This window comes from Dasypus novemcinctus, chromosome 17 (assembly GCF_030445035.2).
Source record: "Dasypus novemcinctus isolate mDasNov1 chromosome 17, mDasNov1.1.hap2, whole genome shotgun sequence".
In the NCBI taxonomy this organism is placed as follows: Eukaryota; Metazoa; Chordata; class Mammalia; order Cingulata; family Dasypodidae; genus Dasypus; species Dasypus novemcinctus.
Genome location: NC_080689.1, coordinates 40,739,640 through 40,757,080, shown reverse-complemented (window position 1 = coordinate 40,757,080; position 17,441 = coordinate 40,739,640).

The following is a 17,441-nucleotide window of genomic DNA, read 5'->3' as shown; positions in this document are numbered from 1 at the left end:
AGAGCATATCAAACCAAAGAAATTAAATTAAATAAAATAATTGATATGAGAACTTAATAAGAGATAAAATTTGCATAGAAGAGTATATTAGCACAAGCAGGAGTCAGTTCTTTGAAAAGATTAGTTATCTTAGTAAAATGTGAGCAAGATTGATCAGGTTAAAAATGGAGAATTTACAAGTTACCAACATCAGAACCATAAAGGAATATCTCTCCAGATTCTACAGACATGAAAATAAACAGATATTAACAATTCACACCAATAAATTTGGCAATTTTTGAGGAGATAGTCTCAATAAAAAAAGAAAATCTGAATAGCCCTATGTCTTTTTAAAAAATGCAATCTATTATTAAATCCTTCCCAGAAAGATTACTTCACCAGCAAATTCTCTCATTTAATTCATAAATCAAACCAAAGTTAGGGAAACGGACTTTGGCCCAGTGGTTAGGGCGTCCGTCTACCACATGGGAGGTCCGCGGTTCAAGCCCCGGGCCTCCTTGACCCGTGTGGAGCTGGCCCATGCGCAGTGCTGATGCGCGCAAGGAGTGCCGCACCACGCAGGGGTGTCCCCCGCGTGGGGCAGCCCCACGCACAAGGAGTGCGCCCGTGAGGAGAGCCGCCCAGCGTGAAAAGAAAGAGCAGCCTGCCCAGGAATGGCGCTGCCCACACTTCCCGTGCCGCTGACAAAAACAGAAGCGGACAAAGAATAAAGAAACAAGATGCAGCAAAAAGACACAGAAAACAGACAACCAGGGAGGGGAGGGGAATTAAATAAATAAAAATAAATCTTTAAAAAAAAAATAATAATAATAATGGTTTAAAAAAAAAAACAAAACAAAGTTATAATATGCTTCCAAATTTGATATATGTGTGTACGTTCATGTGTGCGTGTATGTGTGTATAGTATTTTTATGAGATTTTTATAACTTTGAGAACAAAACTTATCTGGAACATTACATTTAATGTGTTGGTTTTTTTTCTCATGTGGTTTTTCATTTTTCAATGTCTCTGTTTGAATATTTTAATAATAAATATTTCAAAATTTGTGTCATTTAAGCCTATTACCTGGATCTGTGGGCAGGTATATAATTTGATATCATCTGATAAATCTCATGATTTTCATCTTAATTACGTAATTTTCGGTATTACTACTAATTTTTTTTTTTCTGGCCACATTGTATAAAATATAGAGAGGCTCCAGGTTATGCTGGTTTCCCAATCCTTTTCTAGGCAGAGTGCAAGCCAATCAACTTAATCTGATCTGCCACTGAGTTTGGTGGAGGTAGGGATGCCTTATTAGGAAAGCTCAGTCAGTCTACTTCTCAATCTAGTCCTTAAAGGCAAAGATTCCAAGATTTTATGCTTAGAATTTGGTAAATTCACCACAGCTGCTCCCCTGTCCCATCCAAACTTGAGGAAACTCTTTGTTCTTCAGAATGTTTTGGCTTATATTGTACTTCCTCCTCCACAGCCCTTCAGAATTTACATAATGTAAAGAAAGAGAAATTGTCTGTAGGGATAAAGCTCTTCAAGTCTTTACAGTTTTCTCTTTTAGCCTAGGGTTCAGCAAGCTATAACCTAAGGTCCAAATCTGATCCACTGTGTTTTACTATACAGCCCATGGGCCAAGCATAGTTTTTAAACTTTTAAATAGTTGGAAAAGAAAATCAAAAGAAGACTAATATTGCTTGAAATGTAAAATTATATAAAATTAAATTTCAAGGTCCATAAAGTTTTGTTGAAACACAGTCACACACATTCATTTATGTATTGTGTAGGGTTGCTTTAGCTAAAATGGGAGAGCTTGCTATCAAATTTCCATAGCTGCAAAGCCAAAAAGATTTACAATCTAGTTCTTTATAGAAACTTTTCTTTCTATCCTTGTTCTAGCCTATAAAATCAGCAAAAAGTTCTGCTAGTTTCTGTATCTCTCAGCAGCTGTATCTATCCAGACAAAGCCCGGATTCTCAGTGCATGCCTAAAGGAAAAACTATGGCTCCAGATTGTCAATTTATCACTCTCTGATATCTCATTCTAAAACCTTAGCCCTTAAAGGCTCTTTTCTACAAAAAACCTCTGATTTCTTTAAGCAGACTTTAAAAATTTTATTTTAGCTATCTTTTTCTGTTTTATCTAATTTTTCTTCACAGGAGCAGCCATCTACCAGAAACAACTCTTCTATTACAAGTGGAAGAAAACCATAATGTTAAGAATTATGTTACTGATGTATTTCATTTTGTTTTCTCCAGGAGGTATCCTGAAAAAAAAAAGTAAAGTCTGAGATATTTACATCATCAAAGAATTTCAGGTTGGAAGGGAACCATTTTTCCCCCCAATTTAGTCCCTGAGTTTACAAATTAATGACTCATGGCTTTAGAGAAGAAAAGACTTTTCAAGATCCAGTTTTAGATTTTGGTAGTCAGGGCTTGGGTCTTGAGCTTCTAGACCTAGTAGACTTTTTTCAGCTGCCCTCTAACCTTCAGCTGCCTTCTGACCTTCACATGTGTAAACTTATGTACACATGCACATATATGTTATATAACTTTAGTTCGTTGTGACAGGCTGTGTGTGTGTATGTGTTGTATGGATGAGTGTGTGTGTCTGCCCTCCAAGACTGTGTGTATTTGTGTTACTGACACAATTTGGCAATGTACAGATATTCAAAATTATTGAAAGATATTTTTCAAACTCCTTGGCCCATGTTCTTCTGAAGAGGGAATATTATAGTCCTGTCTCATTTGGTAAAATGAAATCACTGAGGATAGTTTTAGGTCAGCTTAAGTTTATCTAAAGTTATTATATGTATTTTTTTGAAGTACAAGTATACTGCATCATTTAAAAATTAAGGTTGATAAGAAAACTCCTGACAGTTTCATAGTGCTAGTGTTGCCACAAACTAGTTCTTATTCAAGGTACCAGTTAAGTACAAATTTACATTTAGCTTGTCAAAGAAAAATTTAAAGAATTTTTTCTTAGTTTTTTATAATTTTAAGCAAAGCCCATCCTTTAATATCAAATCATTGATGTTTATACTTGTAACTGCTTTGTATAGTTTATCTACCAGAATAGATTGGCATATCCCATATAGAATACACCGGAAGCATTAAAATAAATAAAACTGTTATTGTTGAAACTGACCAATAAATCAGACTATGACAGAAAAGAACCAAATGTATTTTATATCCAAATTTCTAATTGGTATTAAAAATATTAATGAAATTATTAAGTTGAATTTATTTTAGAAGTATTTTATTTCTAGGGCAAGAGTATTGGACTATAATTACTAACATATTTAGTAATGCATTTATATTTAGAAATTCAAACAATTTCCAGGTTTTTCATGAAATCCTTTGAAATTAAATATACCAGGTCTACATTTTCTGTTGTTATAATTTATTGCATAATGGCAGAATTCAGAGCTGGACATAATTAGAAAATATTTATATAGTTAATGTTCTCATTTCTACTGAATTTAATAATCTTTAACAAATATGCATTATTTAATGATGAGTTTTCAGGCTTAGCCAAACATTCTTTGGCTTTCATGTTCATATTCATTTATTCTAGAGGTTAGCATAAATCAGCATGGCTAAAATTAGTTGGAAAAACATTGATTATTCCTCATAATTTGCCACTTCCATTGTATTGACTTGCAATTAAACTGTTATTAAAGCAAAACAGCTCACTGGCATTGAGATTTTAAAAAACAACATATAATAAAATTTTTGAGTAGATTGAAATAAATTATGTGTCTCTGATTTCTGTAAAAAATGGTGGTGTCTTCATGTGTCCAATATTTGAAAAGAAAAAAAATATCAAATTTCTATTTATCATTCTTTTTCATAGAGTTGGAAATATAGGAGAAAATAAGTATTGTGATAAACAGATCCAAGAGCATTCTCTAAAGAAATATCACCTAAGCATACAAAGATAGGTAAAAATTAGGGTAAATATGTAAATTCTTAAATTTATTTGGAATTTATTTCTCATAGTCATGAGTATTGTTTGTATATAAATCAAGGAATTTTCTTTTGTGCATAAAGGGCATAATATCAGATTTAGTGGTCATATAACAAACATTCAATGAAAAATTAATTGAGTAAAAGAATAAATGCAAATTTATGAGGAAAAAGATCAATGTGCAGTACCAAAAAGGGAGAGGAGGGATTAGTAAATAACAAGAAAACACTTCCAGGTTTTGAGTTTTCTGACATTTTATATAATTGAGTTGAAAATATATTAGCAAACATATAATTCAGAAGAGCATAGATAATTTGAAATAAAATATATTTAAATTTAATGACTTAAAAAAAAAAAGAAGCTGTATTTTTTTGCTTATACTATGCGCTTAGCATGTGCCTATTGGACACTTACAGTTTCAGGCTGATGAAAACTTCATCTTAATCATGTGTTTCCATGATCACTACAGAAGGGGAAGAACAGAAATGTAGATTTACCACCTGCTGTTAAATGTTGTTTCAGTTAAAATTTGGTCCATGGCATCATTCAAAACTAGTTAGGTAGCCCCATCTACCTTTAAGGATCAGGAAACCACACATAGTTGTGTGTCAGAAAGAGAGGGGAACTAGATATAAGAAGATAGTGGCAATGTCTGCCACAATTGGGAATATTCTAGATCAGGAGTGATAAAGGAATGGTATGGCACACCCAAAGGCTGAGAGAGAGAATTTATTGGAAACAGGGAGAAATAAAAAAGATCTCTGGCCATTTGGTCAAGCAAGACCATGTGAAATTTGATAGCCTGAAAAGCCTCTATTATTAGGTTAATAGATTTGGATTTGGCACAATGAATAACAGAGAACAGATTCTTTAAAAAAAAGCGGGGGGGGGGGGGGGAGTCAAATAAAAGGATACAATAAATGAAAAAAAGGAAATGCAGACATCTATGCAGAGGAAATTCTCTAGGAAAGGATAATATTTAATTTTAAAGCATTGTCCCACGGCTATGTATTTTAGGAAGTAGGAAAGAATGTTTTTATGCTTATACATAAGCATAAGAAAGATAAAACAAGACAAACCATTTTTAAAACAAATCAAAGCATTTGAACAACTTCACCAACAGTGAAAATCATATCAAAGTAGAAATAAAGTAAGATAAAATGGGGTTTCTTTCTCTCTGCCTTTGAATAGCAATACGAAATTAGGGGCGAGGTAATTTCCTATTAATGGAAGCTATTCTGCTTTGAAATTTATTCATACACTCAGATATGTTAGAAAGGTAATGCACTCTGTAATGTGGTCTTTAAAATGCACAGTGTGACTGGCATGGTTTAAACATAACGTTTAGTTGCAATATCACCCCAAATTATCCTAGCAGGGAGAGCTGAGGCAAACCACCAATTTTGACTCCACATGTATTACACATGGCGAAAAATGGATAAATTGGCTTCTTTTGTGCTCTCCTTGCTGCTTGTCTTTATGAGCAGTGAAATCGTGTGGATGGAGGTTTCAGCATGCAGAGAGGCTTGTAGAGGAAAGCTGCAGGAGTTAGCACCTCACAGGGCAACATGGCCTACAAATGGAGCCCAGCAGTCATCATGCTGAAGGGGGTGGGTGTAAATTATAAAGAAGGAGGTAGTTAGTTTAAATAGCAAGCTCCAAGTGTCTGAACTCCAGTGGGGGAGAGGGATAACCCATAAAGAGTGGGCATTCTAGGAAAGATTAATTTGGTTCTTCAAAGAGCTGTTACTCAAAAGGTTATCAATAGGTTTCCAGGACTTCATAAGGAGTGATTTTACAGTCCTCTAACACTGTCACTGTCTGATCTTCAACAAGTCACTTAACCTCTCTGGGTCTGAGATTCTTTCTCTGCAAGATGGAGATGATGTCTAAAGATCAGAGAGTAAATCAGAAGATTAACAAAGTCTCTTCCCACTTTAGGATTTATGATTCTCTGATTCAAAAAGACCTCTATCTTTGTGATTTACAAAGACCATTAACTATAATGAGATGGCCTTGTAATTCTTTAACCTTTACAATTGTGGCTGCTTCTCTCCAATCTGCATGTTTAACACCATTTTAGAGTCTTAGCTAGTTCTGTTCTGGTTTGGGGATAAGTTGAGAAACCCTTGGTCAGGGATAGCTAAGCATTAAATATCTATCAGGGTGGCTATGAGCATCAAATGTATTAATGCATTAAATTTCTTAATATGGTGTTTGACATAGAACAGCTGCTCAGTAGGTATTAGTGTGGGTTGATGTAGTGATGTTTGTCTTGAAATTGGTATTGTCCTAATGGACAATATCCACTTCAACATAAAACCTTAATTATCTCATGCCAATAATAAATGTCCTAAGTTTCCTGGGACCACATTCCCATTGTGCATTGTAATTCTATTATCTTTGTTTCTCTCTTGTTCCTGGCTTATTTCTTGTGCTACGGTCATGAGCTTGCCTTCTCAATCCTTCTGGGAGAAGAAGAGCTGTGCCAGATTGCTCAGGTGTGTTGAGTGTAGTTGGATTCCTCATGCTTGCTCTGATCTTTCTGATACAGGTGATCACATGGAAGTCACTTTTCTTGAATATATAACCTGGTGCTTTGCTCCTCCCTCTGCCACCTCCTGTGTAGCATTTCTGGCACTGATGCCTGACCACCTTGTAATGGTGTCTCCAACAGGACTGCTAATAAATGACATTTCTTGCCTAAGTTCTGAACAATTTTGGAAACAAGAGAAGAGAAATCAGACTACCATCTTTAATATGGATGAAGTTGAAATAGGAGTGTGTAGTTTGGGGTGAAAAATAGATGAGCATTCTAGCACTGAACCTTAGAATTAGGCTAGATGGGATGGGACTAGTGCTGTCTCTAGCAGGAACCATCTTGAAGAGAGGAATAGTGAGTAGCTGAGCCCATCATGCCCAGTTGGTTTTCCCAAATTTGTCAATAGGATAAATGAGTAAAGGTGTGGAGAGAGGTTAGACGTGTGACTGAGGGAAAAAGTCCCTCCTCAGAGAAACTAGAATTTGGGAATAGACGTTCCCTTTACGTGACTACTCAAATGGCAATGGCTGTTTCCTGATTATGAGTACTTCCCAATGCTTGGGGAGAGGGAGGTTGCATGTGTGTATGGGGAAAATGGAGTCCTATATTTTGGCCATGTTTGGACAATGCCTAGGATAGTTATTGAGGTCTTTTATATTTCACTTGGGGTAATAACCATAAGACAATATTATAAGCCCTTTATAAAATCTTTATATTTTATGGGGCTTTATATTAGAGTAAATGGAATACAAGTTTGTGTTCATAATATAAATTTAGAAAGCATAATATTTGGTGTTAATGAACAACAGTCTCTGGAGAGAGATACTGAAAATGCAACATCCTCCCTTAATACAAAATAAAAGAACACATAAAAAATGATAGTTTTATGTGGGTGGGAATGTAAAGGCAGGAGATAAGAAAGATAGTTTTCTGAGTAATGAGCATTTACTCTTTGTCATATTGTCCTATGTGACCATCATCTCCTTTAAAAAATGGGATCCCAAGTGTCATTTCTGCTACTGCTTTATCATAGTGTTATTCCCTCTAAGAAATTCTCTTTTTATTGTCTAAGACAGTGCTGCTGGTCATCATCAAGCACTTTCAGGATTTGAATACGTTAAAATATTTTAAGAGAGATGAAAAATATTTCATTTTAAAGTATGTCTTAAGGGAACCAGAGGAACCAGTAGCAAATAATAAATTAAGAGAAAAAGGAACTTAACATAAGGTCAAGCAGTAAAAAAGTGCAAAAAATTACATGCGTTTCATCTCTAATAATTATGAGTCAGAAAAATAGAACAGGGAATCTAATGGGCATTGTACTTTTTACTCTCATCTGTTAGGATCTCAGAGGCTGGTATTGGTGATGGGGTGGTGGGGGTGGTGATGATGATGCAGTTTGTGTGTTTCACTTTGGAAAGGTGACAAACAGCATCACTTTTCAGCCTTTCAGTGAAGATCCAGTATAGCATCTGTTCTTAACAGTTTAATATCTAGAAAGGTGAAGGACAACTCTGTTTCCTTAATATACTTTTATGCACATATCAGTCACACCAATGTGGCAGAGCTGAAGCATTCAGGAATAGTGCTGACCAATAGCAATAATAACAGGTAGTTAGCCTCTCCTGAGTTCTTACTTTGGACCAGATATGTGCTCAGCACTTTTTGTGGGATATCCCATGTAATCTTTCAACTATTCTGTAACATAGGTACCATTGTTATATCTATTTTATATGAGTTTTTTTAAAAAGAAGTAGAGTTTTTTTTTAAAAGAAGTGGAGCAAGAACACACAGCTAGGAATAAACAGACTAGGATTTTAAACCGTTAACATAAGGGGATGAGAAAAAAAGATAGATTGGGGAATGGAGAGAAACTATTAAGATATCTACTTTTAAAATTTTTTAACTCATCCTTTAAAATTTTTACTTTTCTGTATATTTTAGAACACAAATGACCTATTAGTATAGTATTATATACAGATATTAATAAAGAAATATATACATAAATATGGTATGTGGAGTCCATTTTGTTATACTTTTACTTTCACTTTCATTTTTTTCCCCAAGGAAATAAAGAGTTTACTAAGAAACAAGAAAATAAGAAAAGTACATGGTTCAAGGCATGGACCATGGGTGTACTGCAGGATGAGTTGTGCCTTCACAACTCAACTTGTTTTATAAAACTTATTCACATGGGAAGTCAGTGTATTGAAAGCATATTTTTCAAAAGAAATAATATTCATCACAACAACAAATATTAGCGAGTTCTATTTTATAATTGGTTCTTCTATATTCTTCCAATCTGCAGGATTGATAAGTATTTGCAAAGTTTGATTTTAATGCAATTCTATTTATTTTCTTTACTGAAGATGAGCATTTTACTTTGCCATGGCTAATACTGATGGCATCAGTATTAGCCTGATCCATCTTGTTAAGTCTTCTATCCTGGCACTTTGAATAGCACAGATAGAGGAGACTTAAAGGACTTACAAAAGACCCCCAGATAAGGCTGTGTCCAAAACATATATTGTAAAATATGGTGAAAAGTTAAACTGTAGAGACAAACATAGACTAACAACACTCAAACATTTAGGATGTGAGCAACACAGATATTTCTCTATGTTGAATATTAGATATTAAGTACATATAATGAATATATAATAAGTTATCCTGGAAACCAATTTCAATACTCAGTTGCTCTATCTGGGTTTTTCTGTATTGAAATATGGACCACATTAATCTTGTAGGTGCACTTAAACTATTTAATTTATCCTAATACTACATCACAAGAAAAATTCAATTATTTTCTCAACATATTTAAAGCATCAAACATTTATTCTGACATATTCATATTTTCATTACTTTAAACCTTAAAATTTTTAGATATGAGTAGTCCTTTACTTTGAATTCTTAGAAGAGACTAGACAAATAAACATTACACTAACTTCAATTCTTTACAGAATAATTTCCCCTCTTTTTGGTCTGACATAATATATCATGAAAAGAGAGGTTATGGTGTGTGTGTGTGTGTGTTACATAGTTCTGTTTGATAGATTGAAACTGGAAAAAAAAAATCTATTGCCAGTATCCTAACAAAAATGAATTTTTGTTTCCTGAATGAGATGTTAGTTATCTCTATTTCCACTTACCTGCCATTTAATTTTATGCAATTCTGAGGTCAGTACAAGTTTGAAGCCACATTGTTTTATAATATCGCTCTATTGAATAATTTCCTGCCACTAAATATATACAGAGAAAAATTATTCTTCTCCAGATTTGTTTATGCTTTGATACAGGATAGATTAACAAACATCTAACTTTGAAAATACAAAGGCAAATTGGAAGACTATAGAAGAATGAATTATAAAATAGAGCTCACTAATATTTGTTGTTGTGATGAACATTATTTCTTTTGAAAAATATGCTTTCAATTCACTGACTTCCCATGTGAATCAGCTTTAGAATTTATATAAAGGAATAAAGAGAGCATAAGAAATGCTAAAACATCAGTTACTCTGTACCTTTGGATTTTGAAAATAAACCCATTTGAATCCATTTCATACATACAAAGACTTATAGGTTATAGACAGAATGGTATAGAAAAAAACTATTACTCAAAAGCAACAATTAAAATGAGTATACATCTTCCCAAAATAAAAGGCAATGTCTGGTTTACTGTATATATTTTTAAGATTTTTCTTTTTTCTTTTTTTTTAAAGAGGTATCAGGAATTGAACCCAAGACGTCGTACGTGGGAAGCAGGCACTCAAACCATTAAGCTATACCTGGTGTCCATGAGGTTTCTTTTGTGGGTGTCCATGTTCTGGAAGGAAAAGGATCAGTAGAACCTAAAGGTAAAAGGTTCAGTACTTTATTAAAAATATCTGCAGCAATTAGAAGTAAAATTGCTATATTACCTGAGTGGGAGATACTGATATATTCAATTATATAATCCAGTGTAGAATACCACCTCCAATTTATCAATTTATTTATTTATTTATTTATTTTAAAGATTTATTTATTTATTTATTTATTTCTCTCCCACCCCCCCACCCCCCCACCCCCCCCACCCTGGTTGTCTGTTCTCTGTGTCTATTCACTGAGTGTTCTTCTTTGTCCACTTCTGTTGTCAGCAGCACGGGAATCTGTGGGGGTTTTTTTGTTGAGTCATCTTGCTGTGTCAGTTCTCCGGGTGGGCGGCGCCATTCCTGGGCAGGCTGCACTTTTCTTTCGCGCTGGGCGGCTCTCCTTACGGGGTGCACTCCTTGCGTGTGGGGCTCCCCTACTCGGGGACACCCCTGCGTGGCAGGGCACTCCTTGTGCGCATCAGCACTGCGCATGGGCCAGCTCCACACTGGTCAGGAGCCCCGGGGTTTGAACCGCGGACCTCCCATGTGGTAGGTGGACACCCTAACCACTGGGCCAAGTCTGCTTCCCACAATTTATCAATTTAAATGAGTTTATTTTAAAAATATATATATAATTACTATTTGTGTAATGTAGTATGAATTAATTTTAAATAATTTATACATTTTTATATAATAGTAAATATTTCCTATAAAATTATTTTTAGTTGATCAAAGGAATGCTATTTAAAAAGAAATCCAAGTATGGAAATTAGGCAATTTCAATTCAAGCTCCTGTTAAATTTTGGGTAATGATAGAAGTTAATTCCTTTATGTATATATCTGTGTCAGAGGACATTAATCCACTATGTGTCTAATCATCAGAATGAATCAAGAGAATTTTCTTTCTTTTCTTTTCTTTTTTCTTTTATTTGCTGTCTTTCAGTTTTCAGAATAAACATTTAATTTAGTGTAATTTTTTCATTATGCTTTTAGTTTTCATCTTTATTCTTTTTATAATAATATCTTTTTAATATGTTTTTACTTTAGGACAGTTTTAGATTGACAGAAAATTGAGAAATAGTTCAGTTTTCACATACCCTACATACAGTTTTTCCCTACTATTACATTTTACTTAGTATGATACATTTGTAAGAATTAATGAACCAATATTGATAAATTATTACTAATTAATATCCACATTTATTCAGCTTTCCTTTGTTTTTACCCAAATGTCCTTTTTCTGTTCCAGGATCCCATCCTGGATACCACATTGTATTTAGTTATCATGTTTTCTTAGGCTCCTCTTGACCGTGACGGTTTCTCACACTTTCCTCCTTTTTAATGACTTTGACAGTTTTGAGGAGTATTGCTCAGATATTTGTAGGATGGCTGTGTAGTGGAATTTATCTGATTTTTTTTTCCTTATGATTGGACTGGGTTTGTGGATTTTTGAGAAAAACATCTGTATTAGTCAGCCAAAGGGGTGCTGATGCAAAGTATCAGAAATCTGTTGCCTTTTATAAAGAATATTTATTTAGGGTAGGAGCTTACAGTTTACCAGGCCTTAAAGCTTAAGTTACTTCCCTCACCAAAGTCTATTTCTTATGTTGGAGCAAGATGGCTGCTGATGTCTGCCAAGAGTTCAGGCTTCCTGGGTTCCTCTCTTCCCTGGGCTCTGTTTCTCTCTGGCTCAGGGGCTGTGCTCTCTCCATAAGGCCAGCTATAGACTGTCAGGCAAACAGCTCTGTCTCTCTTCCCAGGGCTTCTGCCCTGTCTAAGGAGCCATCTCTATTCCTGTGTGTCCTTCTTCTGTATGTTCACTTCCCATGCTCCAGCTCAAAAAACTCCCAACTCTGTCCTTTGCCATGTCTTTTCTCTGTGGTGGGTGGGGACTCAATGCCCTTCTGATGTAGCTAAATCAAAGTCCTAATTATAATTTAATCAATTAAAATGATACCTCTGGCAGAACAGTTTATAAACATAATGTAATAACTATTTTTGGAATTCATGAACAATGCCAATCTGCTACAATATCACAGAGGTAGTTTCATTTTCATCACATCATTTCAAGGGTTTATACCTTTTTAAAATATTATTATCTTTTTTTAAAAAGTTAATAGATCACACAAAACTTTACATTAAAAAACATAAGAGGTTCCCATATATTCCACTCCCCACCCCCCCACCCCCATCAATTTTTTTAATTGTATTTTTTTGAAGATACATAGATCACAAAAATGTTACATTCAAAAAAACATGAGGTTCCCATAAAACCCCCAACCCTCCTCAACCCTCTCCTCCCACATCACACAACCTCTTTCATCATTGTGACACATTCATTGGATTTGGTGAATACATTTTGGAGCACTGCTGCGCCACAAGGATAATAGTTTACATTGTAGTTTACACTCTTCCCCAGTTCATTCAATGGGTTAAGGCAGGATATATAATGTCCTTTTAACATGATATTTCGCTGTTAATGTTGACCATGATCACCTGTTTTTCAGCTTTTGCCATTGTACAGTTACTATTTTTATCCCTTTTCACACTGTACTTTATGGAAGAAAATAGTTACAGCAGTCACACTTAAGAAGGGGAGAGTTATGCTCTTCTTACATTAGAAACAAGTGCATAAATTATCTGGAGTTCTTCTGTACTGTATATTTTTCTCTTCTTTCACATTTATTTATTCAATCATTTATTTATAGCAGTATGGGCTCATGGGTATTTGTTTTATATTTTGGGGTATACTCAATTAATCCTATACTGCTTTATGACTTGTGTTCCAATTTTTCCATGTTTGGCCATTGGGAACTCCTATGAGTGGATTATGTACAGTTTTACCCATATTAATATGTTACAATGTTGCTTGCTTGTTTTGGAGTACTTCCTTAATTTCTATCACAGCAATATGTTTGAGGGTTATCTTGTATACCTAGGACCTAGTCCACGACTCATCAATTTATCCAAGCAGTCATTTTATTTTATTACAGAAAGATAGTAGAAACCAAGATCTGGGTATTAGGCTGTTTGTTGCTATTAGATGCCATTGCTTTTAGGCCCTCTCAGCTGAGAGAACAAAGACATATGTAGATGTGTGTGCTTTAACCCATGTCTGTACACATATTGAGAAATATTTCTATATGCCACCATTAAGCCAAATATGAGTTCATATTGATGTCTCCAAAAAATTCATTAGCATATGGATAATTCTTGCCTCAACCCCATGTTATCTATAAATTCATACTCCAACAATGAGAAAACCTGGCAACCACCATCTGACATCCATTTACTTAATTGTTTAATTCCAGAATATATACATAGCAGTATCAGAATTGTTAATATGTGTCCCCATTGGAAAATGACTTAGAGAGGGCAATATTCATGTATGTACAACTCCTTTTTTCTTTTCTTCCATTCATTTTCAAAGTAACATAGATCATCCCCTTTATTTCCTTATACTCTTCAATGAGATTGTTTCATACATTTTAATAGAGTTAGGTTGTTTTGTCATATTCTGAAGTCTACCTGTGATTCATCCAACCTCTCAAATGATTGTTTTAAAATTCGCATATATTGAAGTTTGCTCTCTGTGCTTTTAAATTATATGGATTTTCTAGAGACAATCTCAGGAATTCAGCAACCTGTCAGTGGTCCTTATCTTGAAATATATGTTCCTCAGTGTTGCAGAATTGGACTCATTTTAATTTCCCTATACAAGGCTCTTCTGCCCCTTCTATTTGAATCTACAGTTAGTACTATACTTGTTAAATGTATGTATCAGAAGTTTAAATCTTTGGTCTGTTGATATGCTAGTTAAGTCCCGAATCTCTCCAGTTCATCAGACTCACCCAGGCAACTACCAAAAGGATGATGATGGACAACATCCATGCCAAAAAGCAGAGCATATCTATAAGTACAAACAAGACAGTTCCATCCATCTGCCCCATGAGCTCTAAGACTCCTCTCGTCAGAAAGAGTAGGCATCACCTTCCCAAAATCCTCAAAACTGAGGAACAAAGAAACATAAGGGGCAAATGCAAATATGGACTAACGTAGATTTATTATTATTCTAGCAACAGAAATCTTGTAAAATTGATAGAAAGACAGGGTCATCAGCATTTCTGAGGGAAGGGAGAGGGAAGAATAGGTATAACATGGTGCATTTTGGGGACATTGGAATTGTTCTGATTGACATTGCAATGGTGACTACAGGTCATTATACATTTTATGAAAACCTATAAAAATGTGCCGTACAAACCATAAACTATGATGTGTACTTTAGACTGCAGTTAGTAGCAATGTTTCATATGTGGTCACCAATTGTAACAAACATACCACACTAATGAATGATTGTTAATGAGGAAAAGTGGGGGAGGGGAAGAAGGTGGGATATACAGGAATCCCCCTGTATTTTTGATGTATGATATATGGAATCTAAAGCTTCTTTAAAAATAAACTAAAAATTTTACGGATTTTCACAAATGCATTATGTCATGTATCCACCATAACAGTATCATACACAATTGTTTCACAATGCTTAAGAAAATCCACTGTGCTTCACCTATTCAACTCTCAACCCCTCTCTCCAAAACCTCTGTCTATACTTTTGACTTTTCAAGAATGTCATATAATTATAAACATATAGTGTGCCTCCTTTGAGACTAGTACCATTTAGAAATGTGCATTTAATATTCATCTATGGATTTCTGTGACTTGCAAGGTGATTTCTCTTTTTGGCCAAATAAGTTTACAATGTATGGATGTACCATAGTTTATTCCTCCATTCACCTTTTTTTTTTTTTTTTAAAGATTTATTTATTTATTTAATTCCCCCCCCTCCCCCGGTTGTCTGCTCTTGGCGTCCATTTGCTGCGTCTTGTTTCTTTGTCCGCCTCCGCTGTCGTCAGCGGCACGGGAAGTGTGTGCAGCGCCATTCCTGGGCAGGCTGCTCCCTCTCTTCACGCTGGGCGGCTCTCCTCACGGGTGCACTCCCTGCGCGTGGGGCTCCCCCACGCGGGGGACACCCCTGCGTGGCACGGCACTCCCTGCATATCAGCACCGCGCCCTCCATTCACCTTTTGAAGAGCATCTTGGTTGCTTCGAATTTTTTGGTGATTATGTATAAAGTTACTGTAAACATTCATTTCAGGATTTTGTGTACATGTAAGTTTTCAAATCGCTTAGCTAAATACCTAGTAGCATGATTGCTGGATTGTGCTATAAAGGACTATTTGGGTTTGTAAGAAAGTTTCAAACTTTCTTCCAAATTGTCTGTACTAATTTGCATTCCCAACAGAAATGAATGAGCTCCTCACCAGCAAAAATGGTATTATTAGCCTTTTGGATTTTAGCTATTCTAAGTATATAGTAGCATCTCATTTTATTTTAATTTGCAATTCCCTAATGACAAATGATATTGAGCATCTTTTCTTATGCTTACTTGCTATCTGCATACATTCTTTGGTGAGGTGTCCAGATCATTTGCTTATTTTGTAATTGTTGCTTATTTAATTATTGTCAAACATTAAGAGTTCTTTGTATATCTTGAATAACAGTCTTTTATCAGATATATGTTTTGGAAATATTTTCTCTTAGCTTATGGCTTGTCTTTTTATTCTCTTAATGATGTTTTATGCAGAGCAGAAATTGTTTTAATTTTATTGTAGTCCAACTCAGCAATCTTTTCTTTCATGAATCATGCTTTTGATGTTTTACTTAAAAAATTCTTACCACACAATAAGATATCATTTCACACTCACAGGTATGGCTATATTGATAATGATGAACAAAGAAAATAACAAGTGGTGAGGATGTGGAAGAATTGGAGCCCTCCTATATTGCTGGTGAGAATGTAAAATGGTATAGTTGCTGTGGGAATAATGTGGTGGCTCCTCTCAAATTTAAACATGGAATTGCCACATGAACTAGCAATTTCACTCCTAGGTATAGACCCCAAGGAACTGAAAACAAATACTTAATTGCTTTTACCCAAGTATTCATAGCAGCACTATTCACAATAGCCCAAACATGTAAATCCTAATTGTATCAATGGATGAATGGGTAAATAAAACATAATATATTCATGCAATCTAATACTATCTAGAAATTTTTTTAAAAAGGAGTACTAATACATGCTATACAGCATTTCACTAAGTGAAAGAAGCCAGGCAATTCAGGTTGCATTGGAAATTGAATCATGTGCCCCATAAAGATAAAGACATGTTCGGATTCTGATCCCCAGTCCTGAGAATGTGAACCCAATTGTAATAGGACATTTGGAGATGTTATTATTAGTTATTCTGTGGATTGATTTGTGAATGTAATCTTTGAAGATCCTATTTAGATGAAGCTGGATTAAATCAGGGTGGTTCTTAATTGACATGGCTTAAGTCCTTATAAGCAAAGGAAATTGGACCCCGAAGTTAAAAGTCAGAAGTCAGTAGAAGCCAGGATTCAGGGACAATCAATCAGAAGGGCAGACCTAAGCAGAGAGAGAGAGAGCTCCATGTGACAGAGGCTTGCCAGAACACTAAGACTCCAGGGTAAAGCAAGCCCTGCCAATTCCTTGATGTGGGTCTTCTACCCTCCAAGAAAATAAACTGTTGTTGGCTACGCTGCCCCATTATGTGGTTTTTGTCTCAGCGACCCTTGCAAACTAAGACATATTTTATAACTCCATTTATAGAAAATAATCAGAATAGGTAAATCCATAGAAACAGACAGTAAATTAGTGTCTGTTGGAAGATGGGGAGAGGGTAGAATAGGGAGTGACATTTTAATGGGCACAGGATTTCATTTTGGGGTGATGAAAATATTTGTAACTAGGTAGCAGTGATAGTTGCATAACTTTGTGAATAAGCTAAATGCTAATAAATTGTCCTCTGTAAAATGATTCACTTTATTTTAATATGAATTTTACTTCAATTAAAAAAAAATCACCTGAGTCAAGGTCACGTAGGTTTTCTCTATATTTTCTTCAATACATGTTATAATTTTGCCTATTTTTATTTAGTAAGTTTATATCAAAAGATTTTTAATAATAATGAATGTTCCAATCTATTTCTAAAATATAGATGGTAAATTGATTT